At 53.1% G+C, this 14274-nt stretch overlaps 1 long non-coding RNA gene across 1 annotated transcript; it reads left to right on the top strand.

The window, feature by feature from the left end:
• The first annotated feature begins 5499 nt into the window (after nucleotides 1-5499).
• On the top strand, nucleotides 5500-8017 carry LOC130709175 (uncharacterized). The gene is made up of 3 exons (XR_009009655.1): nucleotides 5500-5585; nucleotides 6541-6725; nucleotides 7310-8017. It is a non-coding gene; the product is annotated as an uncharacterized LOC130709175 (long non-coding RNA).
• Nucleotides 8018-14274: the final 6257 nt, after the last annotated feature.

The following is a 14274-nucleotide window of genomic DNA, read 5'->3' as shown; positions in this document are numbered from 1 at the left end:
GGCATGAAGGGTGGCTAGGCTGGCACAGGACGGAAGCCCCACCCTGGGGAGGGGGCACTTTTATGCCTTATGCTTGTTGCAGAGAGAGGATTTAGAAACAATGGAAGATGGAAAGGAGGTCGAGGAAACAGCACAAAGGACTGGAAAAATTGAGAACAACAAAGAGAAAAGACTGGTGAGGGAAGAGAAAATTTGAGAAAGCCCCGATACTGGGGGCAGCGGAAGGAACTCGGGAGGGAGGTGAAATGAAGGAATGTTGATAAAGGACAGAATGAAGAAGCAAGATTAGTTTGTTGTATGAGAGAAGAGAAGGAAAGAGAAAGAAAAGAAAGAAAGGAAAAATGAAAGAAAAAGAAAGGAAAAATGAACGAAAAAATGCAAGAAAGGAAGGAAGGAAAAGAAAAGCAAATGAATGAAAGGAGCTAGAAAGTAAAAGAAAAGGGAAGGAAAAGAAAGAGAAGTTTTAAAAAAAATAAAAGAGAAATGATGGGAGAAAGAGAGACGGGTAGGAAAGGAGGAAAGCTAGGAATAAAGGAAAGAAGGAAGAGAGGAGAAAAAAGTGGAGGGAGGGCAGGAAGAAAGCAAATGAAAGAAGGAAAAATGAGAAATATACAGAGAGAAAAAGAGGAAGGAAAGAGAAGAAGGGGGAACTGGGTTAACAGAAAGGGGGTCTAGACGGGAGGAGCAGCAGGAGGAAAGGCGTGGGGAGGAGGGTGAGTGGGGAGAGGCCCAGTGGGGCTGAGGCGGGGGCTCCCAGGTATCCTGGCTGCCGTGACCCTGACCTCCCAGGTTCCAGTGCCCACCCCAGGCGGCTGCAGGCCGGGGCCACAGGAGGGGTGGAGGTGGAGGCCAGCCTCTTGCGACTCACTTCTCTCCAAAGTAGCTGACAGAGCTGGAGGAGTTCATAGTGCAGCCGCACCTGCCTGGGGCTGGCCCTGAGGCTCTGCAGGTCAATATCTGGCTCCCAAAGCAGTGCTGGAAGCAGAAGAAGCGGTTTAGAGAGGGGTGAGTCGCGGACCCACCCTGGCTCTGTCTCCTGACCTGCCTCCTCTGTCTGCAGAGTGGTCCGCTTTGTTCTGCCATGCTCTGGCTCTGTGACCTTGGGCCTCAGTTTGTTCTCTATGTCAAATGAACCCTTTGCACTGGAGGGTTCTTCTGTCACTTTGGTTAGCCTGCCCGTATGTGTGCAGGTGAGAGAGGGGTGATGATAAGGCCCGGTCCGTTCTGGGAAGGACATCTTCATTTTCTTCCTTGGTGAGAAGAAAAATCTTCCTCCTTTGCCATACTTATATCCATCCCCGCCCCAGAAAGCTACCTTCCAGGGCAAGGGGTCTCTCCATGCCAGAAGGGGTTGGATTAATCTATAAAGAGCTTGGTGTGAGGTTTATAGATGCTGGAGGAGCTGAAGAAAGCATCTCACGCTGGAAAGAGAACAAGGACATGCCTTCCTAGGGCAAGCGGACTTTCGGTCTGCAGTGTATTTCACGGAACTCACACACACAGAGAGATTAATTGGCAAAATGGCTTTAGATTCAGCCTGTAGAGGAGGTTGACTTGGGGCGGTTGTGTGTCTGCAGCCTCTTGGGCCTGTGCTCCCACACCCTGTCCGTGTGCTCCAGCGGCAACCACCCAGTTAAAGCCAATTAGATAACTCCTTTGTTTCCCCAAAGTGGGATGGGGCAGGTCACTGAGGTCAGCACATCTTCCAAGGGCAGCATAAGCCTTGAGGATGCAACCCTCAAACCACCGGCCAATTTTATCATGGCTCTGTTAGCTTTCCTCCCCTTTCTCAAGCTCCTTTCCTTCTTTTATCTCCCTCCACACACCCCCACCCACTTGCTCCCTTCCTTCCTTCTTCCTGTTTTTCCTTTTCTTTCTCTCTCCCTTTTCATCTAGTCCAGGCTGGGGCTCTTGTACTGTCTTCATACTCAGAGGCTTTGCTCTGAGACCTTCAGACAAGCTAACATGTGCCCTAACCTCAGGAGTTCATTACCTGGATGCAAATATTAGGAACGGAAGATGAGAGGCAAAATGGGGAGTAAGCTTTGCTAATCAAGTGCGGGATGAAGCAACACATTTTCTGTATCAATCATGATTATCGCCATCACGTTCCCGTGGCTTACCCCAGAAAATCCTTCCCCACCTCACCCATCTGCAGGCCACAGTTGGCCTGCCCCTGCCCATAGGGGTGGAGTTGCTGGTGCCCCCAAGGCTGTTGCTCTCCAGGGGTGAGTGAGGGCCTGCAGGAGCTCACCTTGGTGCAGGTGGGATGAGGTCAGTGAAACCAAGTCAGAGCCTCAAACTATTAAATAAGCAAAGCCTGTTTCCCTATTCCCATTGCATTTAGGGGTCCTCTTTCCCTTGAATGGAGAAGCTGGTCGATTCTGGCTCTTGGCCGTCTCTCCAAGGAATGCCCCTGATTAGCTGGGCCTGCCGCCGCCATCCACATTTGCTCAGCAAAGAAGGGAGGCTTCTTATTCCAGGCCTTGGTGGAGGGGTTCCAGACTGTCTGCCAGGAGCAGCCTCCTTGCCCCCAGCCTGGCCCCGCTGGGAAGGAGGGAACCCAATTCACTTCGCAGGATCCGGAATCTTGAATCACCAGGGGCAGAGCCAACAGCTGCGACTGCATCCTCGAGTCTGAGCCTGACGCTGGAAACAGCTTCTGTCTTTGGGTTCTCCTTGCTGCCTCGGTCTCTGCTCTGTTCGGCTTGCTATTGTGTTTTTCTCTCTCATTTAGGGGTTTTGGGGGACAGGGAAAGGAAATGTTTCTCCTCGGGCCCCTAATCCTTCCCCACGCCCCTGCCAAACCTTAAAGCTGCTGATGGTAATGAGCTGCAGCTTCTGGCCCTGCTCACAAGCTACTCAAAGCAAATTCAAATTCTCTTCTGGGCAGGAGGGAAGACAGATACTCCTTCCTCAGTCCTCCCTTGCTCATTGATCCATTTTAAGGGCATTTGGGGGTCAAAATTGAGACCGGATCGCTTCTGTTGGTATAAAATTAGCATTTTTTATCACGCCAAAGGCCCAGATTTCTCAAATCAAGGAATAGGAGGGCTTCACCCAGACCCACACCTCTTCTCTGGCCTTCTCTGATGATAAAGGTTTGTTGAGGCGGAGGAAGAGAAGGGAAATGAGTAGTTTGTTCTATCAAGAAATCAATCAGTAGCTGCAGCTGTTCATGCCACTGATATTTATTTAGCACCTACTATGTGCAAAGCATTGTCCCTACCTCTGTTTGTCATGACGGTCAGTAATGAGATTCTTGCCACTGTGAGGCTTTAATGCATGTGGACAAATACATAAATAAATGAACTGATGGAAAAGAAAGTTTGGAGTTTGATTGCCGCCTTCCATGTGCCCAGTCTCCGAGCCCGTGTTTTCCCAACTCCAGCTACCCAGACCCAGCCGGTTGGAAAATAGAACAGCCCCAGGGCTCATTTGTTTCCCCCACTGGAAAACTATTAGAAAGGGAGCAAGAGTTGTGCAGTGGGAACGGCAGAGACGAGAGCCCTGAAATAAAGGGGTTGGGATGGTGGGCAGAGGGGTCCCCCAGAGGTATCTTCCCATCTTTGAGGTGTGCATTGTCGGTGAGGGGGGCTATGTTTCTCTGGGTGTCTGAGCAGGTCTGCAGGTTTGCCTTGGTGTAATCACATGCCTGAAGGTGACAGCAGGGTGTGCATGTGCAAGTGAGCTGAGGGGGGGCTGGACAAGTGTTTCAGCACCAGGCTTGTGTGCACTGGGCCCAGACGCCTGCACTGGAGCAGGTGCATGGGCGGGGGAGGTGCATAGATCTGAACATATCTCCGCATACATGACCCTCTGTGTATTCGAGAGCGTGTGTACCCACTGAATTATTATAAAATTACACTGACCCTTACAGCAAATCCATACCGGCCCGGCCTTTCTCCCCCGACCTCTCGACCTCTGGGGTGCCTGAGGAAAGAGCTGACCGGGTCACCGCCTCCCCCTAGTCAATGAGTCTCTCTCCATTAGCATGAAACATGAATCTACTGGCAGCTTGACAAATTATAACTAGCAGCCAGAGTTTTGCCAACTGGCTGGCTTGGGCGCTGTCTATTTATCACTGAAAATGGTAAATCATAAGAATCCAGATGACTTAATTATTCAAATCCACCCAGACCCAGAGAAGCTGCAGTCCCGTCAATCTCAGCCCTGGGCTCAGGGAGAGGGCAGGGGGAGAAGGCTGATTGCTTGGGAGCTGGGAGACTTGGGTTCCAGCTCCTCTGCCCTGCCCGGCAAGTGGGGGCTTTCTCTGCCACCCATTCCCCTCCCTGCCTTCCTGCCCACCTTCCCGGGCAGAAGCCTGGCCGATTGTTTTGGCTGCTGACCGTCCCGAGGCTCTCCCCTCCCCGCCTCCTGCTGCCTGGTCCCCAGGCTCCTGCAGTGTTTCTCTGCCTCTCTTTGTGTGGGTCTGTTAGCTTGCTCTCTCTGTTTCAGTGCCTTCATTTTTATTTCTTCTCTTTCTCCTATCCTCTTCACCATTTCTTTCCCTCCCTGCTCCCTACGGATGAACGCTGACCCACAGGCTCACACACACACGACCTCTCTGATGGAGGTTTGCCTGTACCCCCGGCTCCTTTGTTCTCCGTGGCCCGGAAGTGCCCAGCTCAGGATCTCCACGCACACATACTGCACCCTCCTTAACCCAGCGCCCTGAGTCGTGGAAGGTCTGAACCCTCTCGATCTGGGAGCCACATGGAAGCGCAAATGTCAATGGATGATCTGGGCTCGTTCTGCCTTTCACCCACCACGGCATGTACACAACTTTCCTGTCCCTTTCTTCTGTGGAGTTCTGCACGGCTTGGGCAGTCAGAGATGTGCCCCAGCAGGAGGCAGGCCTGTGTCCCAACAAGGCCCACCTCGGGCGTCCCCTTGCTCCCAGCGTGGAACCACCACAAGCCCTAAGGGAGGGATCCCTCAATGTGAGTTTTCCCCGAAGGAGAAGGAAATCTCTTTACAGAACAAATCCTAGACCCAGAGGTCTGCACGTGGAGTTTCTGGGGGCTCTTTGATCTCTGGGTCCTTTTATCCTTGTGTCCCTTACAACCCAGTATAAATATGCACCCCTATTTCTTCCAGCCCTGGGCCCCAAGGGAAGTCTATGTTCTCCCGGCCAGTGAGGGGTGGCGCTGGGTGGATCCAACGTGCCCTAATGCTGGGGTTCGCTCACGCGAGAGGAGGTGGTGGATGGCGGGGAGGGTCACCGGAGCTCCCCTCTTTGAATGGTGTCCTGGCTTGTTCTTCTGGGGGGCTTGTTCCACCCACGAGGACCCCAGAGCCCTGTCCCCAGAGGCTCCTCGGAGCACACTCCTGTGTCTGCAGACGCTTGTCAGTTTGGCTCTGAGTGGCTAGGTCAGTGCGTGTGACTGCACACTTTCGGGAGTCCTTGTGCCAGAACAACAAGTGACAATGTCCCCACCAACAGGGCACCTGAGGAAACAGTCCTCTCACTCCCCGCAATTCCATTTCAAGGCCTCTGAGCAACGTTGCTGTCAATAGAAATTGGCCTTGCCGTATCACAGAGCTCTGAAGAAGGAGCTGCTTGTTTCTGCTACTGAAAATGAGTAAGTTCTTCCTTGAGTCTAGCCTTCTTTTCCTTCTGGGTTGGAGGATGGAGATGATCAGGAATCTTGGGAGGGGACTCCCCACCCTCCAAGAGAACATTTATGACCTACAGGGGACCCTTCTACACCCGGGCTCATCCCCACTACTAAAACACCACATTCTCCTCCTTCCTTCCTCCCCACCTTTCAGATCCAGGTTGTTATTTGACCACAAGGGCAGTGTCCACGGGTGAGGCAGGAGGGGAGAGGATCAAGATTCAAAAGCAGGCCAGCAGCTGGGCGGCAGGGAAATCAATAAGGGCGATAGATTAGAGACAGGTTTCTCTCACTTTTTTTTCAGGCTGGCTCAGTGTCCCTGCCCCAGCTCCTAAAAGCAGGTGGAGGACAGAGCCAAGCCCTGGCCTCTCTCTGCCCTTCTAACTCAAACAGGTTCCTAATCCCTGGGTAGAGGGTAAACAGCCTCTGAGCACGGCCAGGATTAACCGCAGAAATGCTGCTAAGGTATTTTGGGCACAGTTCCCTACCCCCGCTCCCACCCCATGTTACTAATTAGCCCAACAGCTTGGGGGAGTAGCTAGGAATGCCTTTGTGCAGCCCCGCAAGCCCAGGGCTGAGCTCTGGACAGTATCTCTGGTGCTGGACCAGCTGAGGGGGGCAGAGGGATTCCCACCCCCTCCCCACTCACTGACTCCCAGATCAGCGCAGGGCAGACAGCGGATTTTTCCTCTGCACCCTCCCCGAATCCCCCGGCTTCCCCTTGGCTGTTCACAGCTGGGAGGCAGGTGGGGGACAAGAAGGAGAGTGGAATCGGCTCCGGAAATCAAACGACCCAATAAAAAATTAATTGTCTAATTAAAACCATGAGGAAGCCCCTTGCCAGAGTCTGCCTCTGAGTCGTCAGGGCTGTAAAGGGTGGGAAATGAGTCTCAGCTCCTAATAAATTCCTGATTTGCAGCTTGGTCTGTCAGCGAAGGAGTAGGAGAGCTGAGCATTCTGCCGCGCTAGGGCCTCCTGGAGGTCATGCCATCCCTCTCTGCGCCCCCGGCCCCGGTGATCACACCCACACCACCACACACACCCAGCTTGAGCCCAGAGACAGGAGCCTCTCCCAAAGGACAGAGAGGCCACCGCCCAAGGCGGGTGAGTATTCCCGAGACTGACCCTCAGGCTCCCCAGTCCAGGGGTCACCCCCTCCTTCCAGGTCTTTCCTCAGGAAAGCAAACGTCCTGGAAACTTCTCCAACTGCAGACTTCTTCATTTAGGTTAACCGATCGTTGTTAGAAACAGGTTGCTGTGTGGGTGCGTTTTGACCTCATCCCCTCCACTTCTGTGAAAAATACATTTTTACGTAATTCACGAACCAACACTCTCTTAAACTTGTGCTGATTTTTGCACGAATGACAGGGAACCATGCTAAGAAATGAATTCCTCTCCCCTAAAAAAGGGCTCTGCCCAGTTGGCCAAGTCCCCTGGAAGAATGAACACAGAGCTAGTCCAGAAAGGAGTGCGGAGTTAGGCAACTCTCGAGGGTAGATGGCGATCCGAACCTTTGCCCTGGATAATTGTACCAATTCTTCACTTGGGTCAGCCCCGCCTCTATTCCCTGCATCCCTCAGCAAAAGCAAGGGCACTGTCGTCAGAGGCATTAAGTCATAATAGCAGAAGGAGGGGGAAGCAGTTAGCACACAGCCTTCAACATCCTAATACATTCTTTTATTACACAGAATACAGTATGGGATGTATATCTGTGATTAGCTTCTTTAAACAAACACGGAAGAACAAACAAGGGCTGTCCTTCGGAACAGTCACCTTAGGAGGAAATACGCTTATCCCATCTGTACCTCTCTTGATTAAACCATTTCTGCAAAGACTCCTTTAAAGTGGACTTTCTAGCCATTTTACAAAATACTCAAGACAACCAAGATTAGCTACGAATCGTTTTTTGACTGATTCCAGAGAAGCAAATGATAAAGATCTGTCACCAATAAGGACATTTAAAGACTGAGTCACATACCCTGAAGACAATTCCCAAAGAAGAGTTACAGAACTTGTGTCATTGTGGCCTTGTTGGAAGAAGGGGGTCGCCCCAACGTGACTACTTGGAGGCGGCGGTGTTTTCAGTTGCATTTCTCTCTGGCCACATCTGGAGTGTATTATTTATCATTCCTGATGATCATTCTTTTGTTCATCTGGTTGTCATTTTTCATCCTAAACAGTGAACTAAGAAGGAGAAAAAGGGAAGGAAACAAATTCCTGACCCCCATCTGGGTCAGGATCTCATTTCAGATTTCAGCAAATTCCCATGCACAAGTGTCACCAGGGTGGCTAGGCCTTTCTGCTTCCAAGAACCCCGAACCTAGAGACCGGAATGTCAGCACTGATTCTGGTTCACCTCATGGTAACTGCAGACCTACTAAGTGCCACTGGGTCTTTACACGGGGGTTATTCTTTTCAATCTGGGGATTAAAGACAGTTTTCCTTCCCCGATGGATGGAATTTGTCATTTCTTTTCCCTGCTACTTAGTCTCAGACTGCACCCTGCTTTGTGGACCCATTGTCTGGGAGACACTCTGGTTTCCTGGTGCCCACGTCTCATGAGGACATGACTTTGGAGACAATTTTGTCCATCTCTCTGTCCCCGGGCAAAGCGTCATGAATATTCCTGGTACTCAGGTTAACCAGCTTGAACTGGTAAACAGAACCCTGACTCAAAAAGGGCATGATGGTGGCCCACCATCACCACACGACCTTGGGTGGGGGGGCGGGGGGGGGAAAATGCGGCAACCATGCACATCAAATTCTATGTGAGTAGCACCACCTAGAGTTGTGCTCCAGGAGTGCAGTGAGTGGTTGGTCCCTGGAGCTGAGCAGTGCTGCCACCCTGCAGCCCAGAGATGCTGGCAATTCAGTCAGCTTTGCGCTGCATTCACAGATGAGAAACCTAAGTCTGACAACTAAAGTGTCAACACCTCAGCCCCCCGAAAAAGGGCTCAAAGTGGAGATCCCCTCCCCTCACTGATGTCTGGGAGATCTAGGCTCAGGCGACAGCTCACCAATCTTCTCTCCATCAACTTCAAAGGCAGCTCCAGCCCCAGGGAGGATTGTGAGGGTACGGAGCAAAGCTGATCCAACCCAAGCTCGGTGTCAGGTGATGTTGCTGGAGCACAGGTCAGCCTGGGCCTAGAAATGGCAGTGGGATGTAGGATCCCTCCTGGCCTAGAGTTTGGGGAGGGATGGGAGCGGGTTGTGGAGCGGTGGTCACAGTCCTCACGGTGTAGAGTGAATGTTTACAATTGCCAAAGCCCCTCCCTCCTGGGCCCTCACCTGCAGGCAGAGCTGCTCTAGCTTCCTCAACCACTGCCAAGTCTATCCCACCTGGATATCCTCGTGCATCCTCTGCCAGCCCTGCCCTTCTCTCCTTCCAACCTCTTTCATACATTCCTTGCCCAAAGAGTTTTTCTGAATAAAGCCCACTGACCTTGGTCATTTTCACAACATCCCCGCTCAAGCATTCTCTCGACCTGCAGGGTCATTCAGACTCTGCATCCTCACCTCACTGGGACCGGGCTCCTTCGTGTGTGTGTGTGTCCAATTCACCCCGTTACGCCAAGACATCCCGACTCAGCAGCTCCCAACGCTCAGCCATCAGAGCCCTGGACGAGCCACCACATCAACAGCTTAGACACTAGGACTTGGAGGAGTCAGCTAGTCAACAGCCAGCCTGTCCCGAGGAGACTCCACGCTGGGCTCTGCGGGCCGCATGAAGAGTAGGACTAAAAGAGTCTGGTCCCAAAGAGCATCGGGTCTCACGCGACCAAAAAAGACACATCCATCCCAGATTAATAAATAACAATAATAACCCTCACCATGAAGGTGTAGTGAGACTGTTTTTTGTTTGCTTTCGTTTGTTTGTTTTGGCCGCGGCGCATGGGGGATGTGAGTTCCCCAACCAGGGATCGAACTCGTTCCCCCTGAAGAGGAGGCACTGAAATTGCGAAGTCTTAACCACTGGACCAGCAGGGAAATCCCGGGTGAATCTTGTGGACAATACATTTCAGAGGTGGGAGAGAGTGCTGTCAACTAGGGTCCCCCCAGAAGACTGCCAGAGGATGTCAGATAGGAGCTGCCCTTGTAGCCCCTCAGAGGCCTCGAGGCTGCGGAGGAATCATCGCGTGGGTTGTTTTGTTTCCCAGAACGCTGGCGGCCGGAGAACGCGCTCCCGCTGGGAGCTGGAGCAGGGCTTCATCACCGAGCAGCTACTCTCTGCCAGGCACTGTGCGGGGCACTGGGAACCCAGTTAAGAGTGAGGGAGGCCATGCCTTCAAAGCTGACAGTCTAGATGGGAAAAGAAACCGTACGCAGATCTTTATAAGGCAGTGAAGGAAGGACCTACACCGGTGATACACCTCCCAGGCATCGTGGGGTACCACGCCCACACATAAACCTCTCAGGGGAAAGGGGAGAGGAAGGGGGCAGGGAAGGCATCCTGAAAGGGAGGCTAATGTAAACTCCAAGCGAGTGGTACCCTTCTTCTCCCCACACCCTTCCCAACTGAAGGTCACCTTTCACCTCAAGAAGAAACCATTGGCTTCTTCAACCAAGGTCACGGCGGGCTGTCAACATCCCAGCACGCTCTCACCCACCTGCCCTCTGGGCAGAGTAGTCAAACATGAACTGGGATTCCAGCCATATCTGGGGCACCTCCCTATCCCATCTTCCCCACTGTCCATCCCACCCTGCCAGCATCATGGCCAGGTGCTCTCTCATTCCCAGGACCCGGGAAGGAAGAGCCTATCGTCTCCTAGAATTACATGCTCTGCAGCCTTCCTCCTTCGTGCCTTTGGGGAAGATGCCCCTGCTTCCCCTTCATTCTCCGTCCGGATCCAGCTCCCACCTCCCACGGCTGCAGCTGCTCCCTCCTCTCCCCCCTGGAAGAATGCCCCCCTCCTCCACATCCCTCCACAGGGGGAGAGTGGGAGGGAGGCAGCATATGGCCCCATTCTCCTTGGCCTGGGCAGGCTATTTTGGAAATGAGAAAACCCCCTTGCCCTGTCCTCCCCTCTGGGGAACACCCTCCCTCCCCTCTCCACATTCCCCAGAAGTTCTCAGACTGAGATCCATCCTACTCCTACGTGCAGTTATGTGGTGAAATCACTGCTTTCCTGCCCTGAGGCGCCGAAGCTGGGAAGGGAGCCTACGCAGACCTTTGATGTAGGCACGTTTTAAAAGGCCCACCTGTCCCCTCTCTCTCCCCAACCCCCAGCCTGAACTGCTGGAGCCCCTCATCACAGCTTTAAATCCCAGGCTACCCCCCAACGTGGCCAGGATCAGGTCACACACATCCTCTCCCGCTGGGGGTAATCAAACCCAACCGTCCTCACTTGGGGACATCTGTCTCTGGTGAATAAGGAGAGATCCCAAACTTGAGTGGTTCTGTGACACTTAAAAGCTTCAAGCAGGAAGATCTGCAATTTCTCTTGGAGCAGGGCCTGTGGGGAGGGTCCCTCTGAAACCCTCGTTTGATGTTGTGCTTTCATGGTTGCGGTTTGATCCAGATGTTCCCCACTTGTGGGATTTTCTCTTTGGGAGGGAGGGGCCCTTGGCTGTGAAGATATTTCCATCGTGTGCACATTTAGATCGAGGTGGCTGGGTGCGGGTGCTCTTCTAGTTGATAACACACCCTGCTCTGGACAACCCTGCCCTTTCCCTCGGGGATCACATCCTTTCCCTTCGCATCCAAAGACGAGAAGAGGGCATTCACATAAGGAGGCATTCCCAGCTCCCTGTAGGCTTGCTGTGTCACTGCCTAGACATGGCTCTACCTCTCTGTTCTTCTGGCTCCATAAAATGGAGATGGAGTGGGTTCCCAAAGATGGTTCCCAGATCATGGAAAGAACAAGAGAGGGAATTCAAGAACCAGATTTCTGGCCAAGGAACAAACAATTATCAAAGAAATTGTGAATGGGATTGCACTGAGAATGATGAGTCAGGGCTCCTAAAGAGGAAGTGGCCATCCCTCTTTTGGATCAATCCTACAAGGGTGGAAGTAAACCTCTCCAGATTCACAGACCCCTCTGCTCCCTCCAAGCTTGAAAAGGTTAAGGCCATCCCTCCCCAGCGTCTTCACAGAAACCCTGGAAATCTTTCCTTCCACCTTAAGAGTCTTCAGAAGTTCTTGCTGTCCAGCCTCAGTCACTGCTTGTTGTAGCAGGAGGTGGCTTCCCTGGAGGAAGTGCCTTAGTCACACTCAGTGGTCCTCTAAGACCTCTCAGCATCCTTCTAGCTACTTCTGCCTCATGGAATCAAAAGAAAAGCTGTCAACTTTATCAAAAATCAGGTTGCTCCCGGAGCTGTGCTGGTGACCACATAAACACTTGGATCCTTGCCAGCCCTGTGGAGGTCACAGTCTAAACCAGACATGTGGATGTTGAGTGATAGAGGCCAGACGGACCAGAGAAACTCCAACCCTGGAGCTGGACCAAGGCACCAGCCCACAGTGGACCCTAAAGGACTTGCATCAGCCACAAGGTTGGGTAAGTGAACTTGATTTAGGGGGAGGGGCCTACGTGGGGACAGACAAAGCCTAGGAGGCTTGCTGCAGGAAGGGGAGATTCAGAGGAGACAAGAGAGGGTGGGAGCCACTGAGTGGATGAGGAGGGCTCAGTGCTGGGGAGAACCATGAGAGACAGGCCAGCGGGAGAAGAGAGAACTGGTTCCCCATTGGACTAGAGAGAGGGGAGGGATGGAGAGAGAGGCGGGCACAAGAAGGACGGAGAAAGATGGAGAAAGCTCCACCCACTGTCCCACCTGGAGAATTTGGGCGGCTGTTCCCAGCTCCCCGTGCTCTGTGTACCCCCCCCCCCACCCCCCCCCCCCCCCCCCCTGTGTAACATTGGGGAAATGCACGTTCGGAGGATCAGCTTTTCCCCTGCCGGAGGCCCTGAGGGTCAGTTCTCAGACCTCCCCCTCCCCTTGTACTTTGATCCAGTCAAGCACAGATGGGTCAGGTCATGATGGTGAGGGGGCAAGTGGTATTGGGTCTCCCTGGCTTGAATTTTTTCTTATCCCCCCATGTCCTCTCTCTCTTAAGCAATAACTTCTCGTTTTGCTTGGTCTTATATAGCCCATATGTCTCTAGCTCAGAGAACTAAGAAACACTCCATCATTCTTAAGCTGGGCCTTGCCACCTGCAGGCCCCTCCCCTCCCACACATATGTTCACACAACTAGGGCAAGTGGTTAACTTCCACGCGCCCCTCTGGACCCTCTCCCCGTACCATCCTTCTCATCTTTCCGGCTAGAATTAGAACCTTCTCTCCTGCAGGGGCGTGGGAGGGGCATGGTAAGGGTTCTTCACAGCTGGATAGCAGCTGGGAGAGCCCCACCTGCTCTGTGCACTCACAGTGGCTCCCTGGAGGGGACCAATGACAAGGGGGAAAGGCGCTGCGAAATCGAGTGCAGGAGGGGGCACCCAGGTGGTGGGATTCTCTACCTGGTCTGGTCTGGCCTGAGGGGGAGGTCAGATGCTCAGCAAGGTGTCCTGGGTCTCAGGGAGGTGCTGGAGCACCAGCCCCCTCAGGCCATCCGAAGACTCCGCCTCCCCACCTCCTTCTCCTCTGCCTCTCCCACTCACTGTTACTGTGGGATCCACAAATGCTGCCCTCATCCCTCCCTGAGGCTCCACTTCCACCACCCTAAACCCTTTCACCCATGCCCAAATCATCCCCCTGCAGGGCTGCTAGAGTCTGACCCAAACTCTACTCCAGAGACAGCCCTGTTCCCCCACTCTCACTGCTGTTGTGGATGGAGAAACTGAGATGGGACCAGAAGAAATGCTCCCATCTCCTCTCATGAGAAGCTAGCAGAGCCCCAGCACGTTCCCAGAATTACCCTTCCCAGGCTGACATGAAGAACCTGAGAGGGGAAGGGCCACCATGCCTAAGACCGGGGCCGGGGGCAGCAATTCCCCCCGCTCTCTCCTTATTAGTCCGCGTAAACCTAAGGGCTTTCCCCAAATGTGAGGGTTCTGCTTCGGTGCCATGGAAGATACCCAGCACCTGCTTGCTCACCCTCCTCCTCTTCAGCCCATCATTGCCAAGACAGAGTTGTTTGGGCAAGCGCCACCCCCAGGACGGGGCTAAGGAGTTTGGGTGAGAGGGCAGAAGTGAGAGACACTTCCTTCGTGTTTCCTGCCAACCCTGCCAGGCTAGAGGTGCCACGATCTGGGCCCTGTATCAAACCCACTGGATCAGTTCAGTGAAAACCTCCCTGGGGTATATGTGAGGCCCCTGCACTCACTGGAGCTGACAGGTAAGATCATGGCCAGTAAGCAATTGACACAGAGCATCCACTATGTGCTTGGCATGGGCCTGACTCTTGCTGGTAGAGACCCAGAGAAGTACATATTACAAACCCTGGAGACCCTCATGTTTGTACAGAACCCCATAATCTTACCCTCACCCCCGCTCAGACATGTGCTCATATGTGGACCTCAAACACATGAGCTAGACAGAAGAAAGAACTTCCTTGAGCATGGGTTGTCAACGTTGTACAGTAAAATCATCAGAAGACCTTTCCTCTTGGGAGGCTCTCCTTTCCTCCAGGAGAGCCCCTGTCTTGCTGCGCCAGGGGTGAGGTAAGGCTCCTGTCTGCAGGCGGGGGCATGGCCGACATGACCCCTCAAGATCCTA

The sequence above is a fragment of the Balaenoptera acutorostrata genome, chromosome 11, assembly GCF_949987535.1.
Source record: "Balaenoptera acutorostrata chromosome 11, mBalAcu1.1, whole genome shotgun sequence".
NCBI classification, from domain to species: Eukaryota; Metazoa; Chordata; class Mammalia; order Artiodactyla; family Balaenopteridae; genus Balaenoptera; species Balaenoptera acutorostrata.
This window is presented reverse-complemented; position numbering and strand designations above follow the sequence as displayed.